This window comes from Triticum urartu, unplaced genomic scaffold (assembly GCF_056163025.1).
Source record: "Triticum urartu cultivar PI428250 unplaced genomic scaffold, HENAU_Tu73 scaffold1733, whole genome shotgun sequence".
In the NCBI taxonomy this organism is placed as follows: Eukaryota; Viridiplantae; Streptophyta; class Magnoliopsida; order Poales; family Poaceae; genus Triticum; species Triticum urartu.
In genome coordinates, this window is record NW_028260185.1 from 1 (window position 1) to 12,500 (window position 12,500).

Here is a 12,500-nt window from a genome sequence, read left to right on the forward strand (position 1 = left end):
TTAAGAGTAAAACACTAGGAAAAGCCCATATGCGACGAAGATTTTTTGTTGCTGTCGGAATAAGAATAAGGCCAAATCCCATTGACATAATAACTGGAAGTGGGAGAAGAGGGATTACCCATGCATATTGATATGTATGTTCCATAAGAAAAGAAATTGCAATTTTTACTTCAATTTTTACTTCAATTTTTCTATAAAATTGTTTCCGATTCACCAAACCAATTCTTATCTCTTTCTGAAAGAATAAATAAAAAGAATAAGAAAAAATACTGAAATTCTTAATTTTTCCAAAATTTATCTCATTGAAATAATTAAAAATTAAGAATGGGTTTAGTTGGTTAAATTAAAAAAGTTAATAAAATAACTAGGTAACGAAGTTATTTTATTAACTAAATAAAGATATTTATAAAAATAAAAAAAAAAAAGTGGAATCATTTTACTTTCTATTCATAATTCATTTTTATATTTCTTTAAAACAAAGATGAAACAGCTCTCTTGTTCCATAATTAACTGATTGAGTGAATTCCAATGAAAACCTATGTTTATAAGAAATTATCGAATAGTCCTTACTTCATATAGAACTAAAATTCTAATGACTATAAATTACCTAAGTTTTAGAATGTCTTGTTTAAGAGACTCAGTATTTTTTGTTTTGATTGGAATTCCTTTCCTTTATGGAATACCATTCTGAACTTAATTAACTATTTTCATTTTCCCTTCTTTTTATCCCCCCGTCTTATCTTATATGGGGGATAGGCTTCCATACCATATATCTATATATGGAGTATACTTGATATATAAATAGATATAAATAGATTTAAATGAGAAACCCTTCTATATATTCTATATTATTAAAAAAAAAGTATAAAATATATAAAGAAAAAATGTTAAAAAATTCTTGTTGTCTTATCCGCATTAGACAAAATGAAGTAAAAAATAATTCAAAATTTAAGTATCTTTCAGTATCTAAGTATAAATACTAATAAAAAGAAGAAAGAAGGATTGATTTGCAGCAATAGATGTCTTTCACATACAACTAGAAAAAAGTAATTTCCTTTTTGAATGGCAGTTCCAAAAAAACGTACTTCAATGTCAAAAAAGCGTATTCGTAAAAATATTTGGAAGAAAAAGACTTATTTTTCCATAGTACAATCTTATTCTTTAGTAAAATCAAGATCATTTTCGAGCGGTAATGAGCATCCAAAACCAAAGGGTTTTTCTGGGCAACAAACAAATAATAAGATTTTGGAATAATATGAATTGACTTATCAAAAAAGAATTCCAATTATTTAATAATTTGGATTCTTCTTTGAATGTACTTTTATGTGTCGAATTACTCGGTACAATATTCTTAGAACAAAAAACCCCTCTTATCTTATATATACAAGAAAAAAAAAGTTTTGTTTGGTATACTGTGTGCTAAGTATTCTTTTCCTATCAATGAACTTTTCATAATTTTCCTAATAGAATCCTCATATTCTATTAGGAAAATTATGAAAAGTGGAGTATTCTTACAATAGGACTTACAACTTCCACCTATCTTCTCCAAAATCATAAGGTTAGTAAATCTTATTAATAAGAGCATAAAGACTTTCATTCTAGAAATTTTTAAAAAATCCAAAAAGCCTTTTCTATTTATCCATTTTATTTTAATTTCATCATTAAATAGAAACCCTTTTGGATTTTTTTCATTGTATTGAAAGAATTTTCAAAATGTAAAGGGGAAATTAATTAGAAAAAATTAGTTCTATAATTGCAAGTTAGAAAAAAGAAGTTCCAACTCTTTCAAGCAGTGTTTGTGTTTCTATTGGGCAAAGCAAGAGTTTATTGTAAAAAAAAAAAATGGAAACGATACTACCAAACGAAGTCTATTTTAATGAAAACTCTAATGTTCCTAAATTTTATGGACTTTCCCAATATCGACGATTCCCAAGATAATAGCTATTATTCTTTTAAGTTACCTATTATTTGAAGTTAGCCGCCATGGTGAAATTGGTAGACACGCTGCTCTTAGGAAGCAGTGCTCAAGCATCTCGGTTCGAATCCGAGTGGCGGCATTCTTGAAAAAGAATACAATAGATTAGAAATCAATTCGAAATTTACAATTTTGTAATGGGACCTTCCCCTTATGCTATTTGCAACTTTAGAACATATACTAACTCATATCTCTTTCTCAACGATTTCAATTGTGATTACGATTCATTTTATAACCTTATTAGTTCGTGAACTTGGAGGATTACGCGATTCGTCAGAAAAAGGAATGATAGTTACTTTTTTCTCTATAACAGGATTCTTAGTTTCTCGTTGGGCTTCCTCGGGACATTTTCCATTAAGTAATTTATATGAGTCATTGATCTTCCTTTCATGGGCCCTGTATATTCTTCATACCATTCCTAAAATACAGAACTCTAAAAATGATTTAAGCACAATAACTACGCCAAGTACTATTTTAACGCAAGGCTTTGCCACATCGGGTCTTTTAACTGAAATGCATCAATCCACGATACTAGTACCTGCTCTACAATCTCAGTGGTTAATGATGCATGTCAGTATGATGTTATTAAGCTATGCAACTCTTTTGTGCGGATCCTTATTATCTGCCGCTATTCTAATCATTAGATTTCGAAATAATTTCCATTTCTTTTCTAAAAAGAAAAAAAATGTTTTAAATAAAACATTTTTCTTTAGTGATATTAAATATTTTTATGCAAAAAGAAGTGCTTTAAAAAGAACCTCTGTCCCTTCATTTCCAAATTATTACAAATATCAATTAACGGAGCGTTTGGATTCTTGGAGTTATCGTGTCATTAGCCTAGGATTTACCCTTTTAACCGTAGGTATTCTTTGTGGAGCAGTATGGGCTAATGAGGCCTGGGGATCCTATTGGAATTGGGATCCTAAGGAAACTTGGGCATTTATTACTTGGACCATATTCGCAATTTATTTACATAGTAGAACAAATCCAAATTGGAAGGGTACGAATTCTGCACTTATAGCTTTGATAGGATTTCTTATAATTTGGATTTGTTATTTTGGTATAAATCTATTAGGAATAGGCTTACATAGTTATGGTTCGTTTACATTAACACCTAAATGATTACATAAAATAAAACCTTCATGAAATGAAGGTTTTTACTTTTATGTTTTATTTGAGAACCCCTTGAACGCCTTATCAAAGGGTTCTCAAAAATTCGAGATAGATCTAATTATACTTTTTTACTTATTTCTGCATTATATACTTTTTTACTTATTTCTGCATTAATAGAGCAGACGAGTAAAAAAAAGCAAACCTATTTAGGATAATAATTGGATAAGAGAGCCTCTACCCTGTCAACGGATAGGGAGAGAACAAAATCTGGATAAATACCAATTCCTATTACTGGTAAAAAGATACAGATTAAAATAAAGAGTTCTCGTGGTCCAGAATCCACAAAATTTGCGTTTGGAACATTAAATAGCTTGTATCCATAGAACATCTGGCGTAACATAGATAATAAATAAATAGGAGTTAATATCATTCCAATTGCCATTACAAAAGTAATTAGTGTTTTTGGCATTAACAGAAATTTTGGACTAGTAATTAGTCCAAAAAATACTACTAATTCTGCGACAAAACCACTCATTCCTGGTAAGGCAAGAGAAGCCATTGAAAAGCTACTAAACATGGTAAAAATTTTAGGCATTGGGATAGATATTCCCCCCAGTTCTTCGAGATAAACAAGACGCATTCTATCAGAAGCGGTTCCTGCCAAGAAAAAAAGTGTAGCACCAATAAATCCATGGGATAATATTTGTAAAATAGCTCCATTGAGTCCAATGTTGGTTATGGAACCAATTCCTATAATTATGAAACCCATGTGAGATACAGAGGAATAAGCTATTCTTTTTTTGAAATTTCGTTGACCAAGAGAAGTTGAAGCTGCATAGATTATTTGGATCGCTCCTATTATTACTAACCAGGGCGAAAATAGATAATGAGCATGAGGTAACAATTCCATGTTGATCCGAATCAATCCATATGCTCCCATCTTTAATAATATTCCCGCTAAAAGCATACATGTACTATAATGTGCTTCCCCATGGGTATCTGGTAACCACGTATGTAGGGGTATAATCGGCAATTTGACAGCATAAGCAATAAGGAAGCCAAAATATAAAAGTATTTCCAAGGTTGCAGGGTATGATTGATTAATTAATCTTTCCAAATCTAATCCTGGTTCGTTGGAACCATATAAGCCCATACCCAGAACTCCGATTAAGAAAAAAATGGAACCGCCTGCAGTATACAAAATAAACTTTGTAGCTGAATATAGACGCCTCTTCCCCCCCCACATGGATAAAAGTAAGTAAACAGGAATTAATTCTAACTCCCACATGATAAAAAAAAGTAAAAGGTCTCGCGAAGAAAATAATCCTATTTGACCACTATACATTGCGAGCATCAGGAAATAGAATAATCGCGAATTCCGTGTAATTGGCCAAGCTGCTAAAGTAGCTAAAGTAGTGATAAATCCTGTCAATAAAATAGATCCTAATGAAAGTCCATCGATTCCCAATCTCCAGTGGAAATCGAAGACATCTATCCATTTATAATCCTCCTTTAATTGGATTAAGGGATCCTCCAGTTGGAAATGATAACAGAACGCATAAGTCATTAGAAGGAATTCTAATAAACAAATAGATATAGTATACCACCTAACGACTTTGTTTCCCTTATGAGGTAAAAAGAAAATTAATGAACCTGCAAATATCGGCAAAACAACAAGTATTGTTAACCAAGGAAAATAACTCATGATAAAGTGATAAAGACAAGATACGTTTTGACCAGAAAAGCCCGTGCTCGATTATTTCGAGCACAGGCTTCTTCGGTAAAGAGGAATCAGACGATTCGAGTGAAGTTTTTTGTAACGTATCAATAAGATAGAGCCATGCTACGTGTTGTTTCAGGCCCTAAATAAACGCGGACACTTAAAAAATCTGTCGGGCAGGCAGATTCACATCTCTTACAACCCACACAATCTTCGGTTCTCGGCGCGGAAGCAATTTGCTTGGCTTTACATCCATCCCAGGGTATCATTTCTAATACATCTGTTGGACAAGCTCGTACACATTGAGTGCATCCTATACATGTATCGTAAATTTTTACGGAATGTGACATTGGATCTATAAATTTTTCTTTTCAACATAAAATTTTTCGATCTGGTAAAAATGAAATTAGTACTATAATGAGTCATATGTATTGTAGACACCAGACGAAGCAATGGTTTATCCAAACTTCAAAAAAAAAAATCTATTTTTTAATCTGTTTGTGAGAAAGCGTGAAGAGAGCCAAGAGACTTTAATTTTGGATTTCAACAATAAATAAGAAATAAGAAAGAATTTTACGAATTGTACAGACGAATTCGAATTAGCCAATAAATTGGCTATCGTCTTTTCAATATAAATTATTGCAATATTCAAATTGCAATATCAATGAATTACAAATACAAAAATTCATTTAAGTGAAAAAGAATACTATGCAATAATCTACTAAAAAAAATGGATATTCTCAAATAATACTAAGAAAATAGTATTGATTTCTATTTATTTTAATATGTGCGCCTTTGTTTAGAGGATTCTATGTCTAATTATTCAAAAGTCTAATTATTCAATAAATTAGATTGATTGATACGAGTGGATTTCCTATTACGATGGATGGAAGAAAGAATGGATAGTCCAATAGCGGCTTCAGCAGCTGCAAGGGCTATAACAAAAATTGCGAAAATATCTCCTTTTAATTGGCGACTATCAAATAGATCAGAAAATGTTACGAGATTTAGATTAATTGAATTCAGTATAAGTTCAAGACATATTAGAGCTCTAACCATGTTTCGGCTTGTGATCAATCCATAGATACCAATCGAAAATAAATAGACACTCAAAAAAAGTACATGCTCAAACATCATTAACTAACTCCTTATCAATCTCGATTCATTTCAATATGAGGGCAAGAATTGAACCGATTCAATTAATTACAATAGAACAATTACACAACAAAAGAAAAAAAAAAAAAAAAAAAAGGAGGTATTTGTTGGCAGTAGATGGATTTTACTAAATCAAAATTGTGATTCTTTAGTTATTTATTTTAGATTTGCAATTCTTATAATTTGTACTTTTTCTAAGTTTTCTTATTGCCGAGCCATAGTAATTGCACCTATTAAAGAAACTAGAAGAATTATGGAAATGAGTTCAAACGGAAGATAAAAATCGGTTGCTAAATGAATTCCAATTTGTTGAACATTATTTATGAGACCCTGTTCTACTATTTGGTTTGATCTTGTAGTCCAAAGAATTCCATACCACGACGTATCTGGGATAGTAGTCATTAGTGAAAAAACAATAGTTATACAAACGAGTGAAGTGAACCCATCTCCAATAGTCCAATAATTCTTATCTTTAGACCATTCTGAGCCATTTACGAACATTACAGCGAATATGATCAAGACATTTATGGCTCCCACATAAATAAGAAGTTGTGCGACAGCTACAAAGTAGGAATTTAATAAAAAATAGAATAAGGATATACAAACAAGAACTAATCCCAGCGAAAAGGCAGAATAAATGGGGTTGGTAAGTAATACTACTCCTAGACCCCCTAGTAGAAGAACAAATCCCCCAAATAGCATAAGAATCTCATGTATTGGTCCAGGTAAATCCATTATGGATAAAAAGAAATTAATAGTATAAAATTTTTCATGAACTGACTAAAACTAAAGGATTCAAGGAAGGAAAAAAGGATTAGGGTATTTTTTTGTGTATAAACTTATAGTTATAAATTATATTATATCACGAAAATCTAGTCTGATTTAAAATAAGAAATAATTTCCAATAAGCAGTAGTTTTTCGTTTTTCTTTATAGTTTAATTTTAAAGTTTAATAAAGAATTATTAGATTTTTATAACAGAAAGACAAAATCAAAGTTTAGTAATCAGTAATCGTTCTTGAATTCGAAGATTTTTCTTTGTTTATTTTACTTTCAGACGAATTCCTAATTGTTTGAATTGTGTAATCTCCCATTATGGAGATTGGTAACCGACTTAAAGCAATTTGATTGTAATTCAATTCATGACGATCATAGGTAGAAAGTTCATATTCTTCAGTCATTGATAAACAGCTTGTTGGACAGTACTCAACACAATTGCCACAAAATATACAAACTCCGAAATCAATACTATAATTAAGCAATTGTTTTCTTTTAATATCCTTTTCAAATCTCCAATCCACAACGGGTAAATCTATCGGACATACGCGAACACATACTTCACAAGCAATACATTTATCAAATTCAAAGTGGATTCGCCCTCGGAAACGCTCTGGTGTAATTGATTTTTCATAAGGGTAGTGAATCGTTATAGGTAAACGATTTGTGTGGGATAAGGTAGTTATGAAACTTTGACCTATGTACCTTGTAGCACGTATTGTTTGTTGACCATAACTCATGAACCCAGTTACCATAGGGAACATATTCATTCTAAATATCTATGAAAAAGATATGTTTCTTTCTCTTGTTTGAGAGAGCTTTTGTGTTGAAAATATTCTTACTATTATTGTATTATCTTATTTATAGTGAAACAAGTTGAGAAGAGGTTGTTAATAAGAGATTGCCCAGGGAAATAGGTAAAAGAAATTTCCATCCAAGATTTAATAACTGATCCATTCTCATCCTCGGTAAAGTCCATCTTATTGTGATAGAAATGAAGAGAAATAAATAAGCTTTAGTTAATGTAATAAATATACCCATTGTCATTTCCAAAATTCCAACTGCTTTATTCATTTGGAAAAAATCAAAAAAGGATATATAGGGAATAGATAAATTCCACCCGCCCAAGTAGAGAACTGTTACAAATAAAGAAGAAACTAATAAATTTAGGTAAGAAACAAGATAAAATAAACCATATTTGATACCGGAATATTCAGTTTGGTAACCTGCTACTAATTCTTCCTCCGCTTCTGGTAAATCAAAGGGTAATCTTTCACATTCTGCCAAAGAAGAAATTAAAAAAACCAGAAAACCTATAGGCTGACGCCAAATATTCCATCCAAAAAAACCGTATTTTGACTGTGCTTCAACTATATCAACTGTACTTGAACTGTTAGATAATCATAGTCGGTGATAACATCACAGTTCCCACCGCTATTTCAAAACCGTACATGAAACCTTAGCTTCATACGGCTTCTCTATGATCAGAAAAAGGAAAGGACTGTTTTGTTCCTAGCCCCGGGGGCGTAGATAGAATTAGATAAAATAAAATAGATTTGAAAGTCCTAAATTAGACCAAAGGAATTCCGTCTGCTAGAATAAGAAAAAGCGCTTCCGAATTGATCTCATCCTTTATAATATAATGAAAATTTTTCTTTGTTCAGTAATAACTTAATCTTGGAATAAAACACTTGTTACTTGTTATAGGAATTCAATTAATAAATGGAAAGAGTTGGGTATTAGTTCATGAGCAATTCTGCATGAATATGGATAGAGGAAGGAAATAATGAAAATTTTTTCTAGTGCACTCCATATCTTTTTTACTATTCTTCTTTCCCCAGGGAGGGGGTATTTAAAAAGAAAAAATGGATAAAGGGTTAATTCGTTCTTGATAGCCATTTCCTTAACAAGTGAATGGGAACATACTCTGGATCGGAATCCGAAGAAAGTACTACTTGATAATTTCTACAAATTGCAAGTCCTTATTATGATTCCTTTTATGGGCAAAAATCTCTAATGTTTTAGATTTTCCATTACTAATCCTTTATGTACTTTAGTGTTCCTAACCCTTCACTAACTTTTGGTGGATTCTTCTTATGGATTATTAAGTTATAGTAATAACTAGGAGTATTCTAGTAATGGAATTCCATATCGTGAATCCTTTATTCTTGGCCGCTTCAAGATATGATGACTAATTAAAAAATATCAACCTTGGGATAAAGAGTTTACACTGCTTATGTTTACTTCCACTTTTTTCTTGTACGTAGGAAATGAGATTTTTTCTTTTTACTACAAATTTATAAGCTGTTTTGTTTCACTCATATAGCTATCTAGTTTAACTTACCAACCCAAATACTAAATAAGAAAAGGAATATAAATAGTTAATGGATTTTATAGGAAAAAGATCTATTTTAACGAATCACACGTAGAGATATTGCTAGCACACAAAAAGTTAATGGTATTTCATAACTAATGGATTGAGCAGCAGCTCGTAGACCGCCTGAAAAAGAATATTTATTATTTGAGCTATATCCTGCCATAAGAAGACCAATAGGAGCTATACTTGAAATGGCAATCCATAAAAAAACACCAATACTAAGATCGGCTAAAACAAAATGATATCCCAAAGGGATAACTAAAAAACTTAATAAAACTGATATGACTGCTATAGAGGGTCCAATGCTAAATAAAGAAATATCTCCTCGGGATGGCAGAATATCTTCTTTAAAAAGTAGCTTAGTCCCATCTGCTATAGCTTGAAGCAGGCCCAGGGGGCCAGCATATTCAGGACCAATACGTTGTTGTATCGACGCAGATATTTCTCTTTCTAACCACACAATTACGAGTACCTCTATTGTTATTCCCAAAAGGAGGGTCAAAATGGGTAGAATCGATATCAGTCCATAGACTTCTTTTAATAATTCCAATTTCGAAAAAGAATTGATAGTTTCTACCTCTACCCTATCTATTATCATTTCAACGATCAACTTCCCCCATAATGATATCTATACTACCTAATATCGTCATGATATCAGCCAATTTCATTTTTTTAACTAGCTGAGGAAGAATTTGCAAATTAATAAACCCGGGTGGACGGATTTTCCATCTCCAGGGGAAAAGGCTATCATCTCCTACTAGATAAATCCCTAATTCACCTTTTGGGGCTTCTACTCTTACATAAAGCTCTTGTCTTGACAATTCAAAATTGGGCGAAGGTTTTTTACCAAGAAATTTATACTCAAAATCATTCCATTCAGAATTATTTTCTTTCTTAAAGCGTCGGACTTCTAAATTTTCATAAGGTCCTCCAGGAATTTTTTCTACAGCTTGTTGAATTATTTTGATGGATTCCCTCATTTCACCAATTCGTACTAAATAGCGAGCTAACGAATCCCCTTCTTTTTGCCATTGGACTTTCCAATCAAATTGGTTGTAAGACTCATAAGGATCTACTTTACGAAGATCCCATTGTATTCCAGAAGCTCGTAACATCGGTCCCGATAAGCCCCAATTTACTGCTTCTTCTCCGCTAATAAAACCTACTCCTTCAACTCGCTCTAAAAAAATTGGATTCTGTGTAATAAGTTGTTGATATTCAACAACTCCGCGTAAAAAATAATCACAGAAATCTAAACATTTATCGATCCATCCATAAGGTAGATCGGCGGCTACTCCTCCGATGCGAAAGTAATTGTGCATCATTCGCATACCTGTAGCAGCTTCAAATAGATCATATATTAATTCTCTCTCTCTAAAAATATAGAAAAAAGGAGTCTGTGCGCCGAGATCCGCCATAAAAGGTCCAAGCCATAGCAAGTGAGAAGCTATCCGGCTTAATTCTAACATAATTACCCTAATATAGCTGGCTCTTTGTGGTATTTGAATATTCTCCAAGAATTCTGGTGCATTTACTGTTATTGCTTCTGTAAACATAGTAGCTAAATAATCCCACCTTGTTACATAAGGTAAGTATTGTATAATAGTTCGGTTTTCCGCGATTTTTTCCATTCCTCTGTGTAAATACCCTAATATGGGTTCACAATCAATAACATCCTCACCATCGAGAGTAACGATCAGTCGAAGAACACCATGCATTGATGGGTGTTGAGGGCCCATATTGACTATCATGAGATCTTTTCTTGTAAGCGGTAGACTCATATCCTTTCTTCCTTAATTCATTATTCCATGAAAATGGATTATTCCATGAATTCCTCAAAGCGAGGCTCATCAAAATGAAAAATCTAAGACTACTATAAGACTACTAAAAAAATAATAAAACAAGAAAAAAATTTGAACGATTAAATTACTGCTCCCGAATATTCAACTGACCGATTAATTTCTTATAACGTACTCTATTTTTCTTTGCCAAATAAGCCAGCAAACGTCGACGTTTTCCCAAAAGTCTTCGTAGACCTCTTTCCGATGAAAAATCTTTTTTGTGTAATTCCAAATGTGAAGCAAGTCTCCGTATCTTATTGGTGAAACTGAATACTTGAAATTCAACAGAACCCCTGTTTTCTTCTTTTTCTTCTTTAACCATAAATCCAAAAATTTTTCTACCTCCTTTCTTTTTCATGTATTTTTCTGATCAGGAAAAATACAAAATTATGTCAGTTATTTTGAAGTTATTCTAATCTCGTACACACACAAATTTGCAATTATTCATCTACTACTGGAATTTGGATTTATTTTATCGATGCAAATTGGATTTGGATAGAAGGGTACATTCTTTCTAATATTTTAGATAGAAGAAATGTTTCTTCTATCTAAAATATTAGAAAGAATTTTGCTGATTTATTTATTGCTATATGCAATTTATGGAATTGATACACCATTTAATTGATATCATTTAGCAAAATGAAACACAGCATATGCATCCATCTTTTGGCTCGAGAATTTCACGGGATAGAGATATGGTATAAGAAATAGACTATTAAGTAACTCTAAATGAATTGTGGATACATCTGTATCCTTAACATACTGAAACGATTGTCATTATTCGTATCAAACCAATAGCGATTCATACAAGCTAAATCTTCTAATCAATGGTGGGCCAATAATGAATTTTTTTGCATATGTATTAAGACGCTTGGCCTGATTTCGAAATTGTCCAGAGTTTTATATGTTGTTTTCATTGCAAAATGATGGGTCTCCTTCCATAACTTTCCAATTACGAGTACGAGAATTGAAAGACATGAAAATTCTCAATTCTCTACGGCGTCTAGTAGATAGAAACAAGAAAATCAGAAGAATCTTTCTCTCTATTCACTATCATTCCGCGTCTTCGACTTCTATTAGTTTCTTTTCTTCTTTAATGCAATAGCTATAGTTTGATATAAGAATCCATTTCTCAAAGTAATGGAAACCATTCTCTTATAGGAAATGGTTCGAAAATCGCTATTCCACCTTTTAGGTATCGTGAAAAGTGATACCTGTGAAGATCGTGCATTTCAGTCAAATTCAGATCCGTTTTTCGAGTCCATGATATAATATAACCAAATTGGATAGATCTTCCACCTGTTTAGCTAAGAAAGAATAGATACAGAGGTGGATAATAGATCGATATGAAGATCATGAGCTGCCCCATAATGAAATCGCCAGTAGTCGCGAATATCTCCTTCTTCCCTAATCCAAGATTGGAGAAAGAAGATCTAAGAGGGACCTATGGAGAATGTAGTCAGAAATCCATAATAGAGTCCGACCACAACGACCGAATTAATTATCCTCATCGAGAAACTTAGACTACTAAATAGAAAAGATT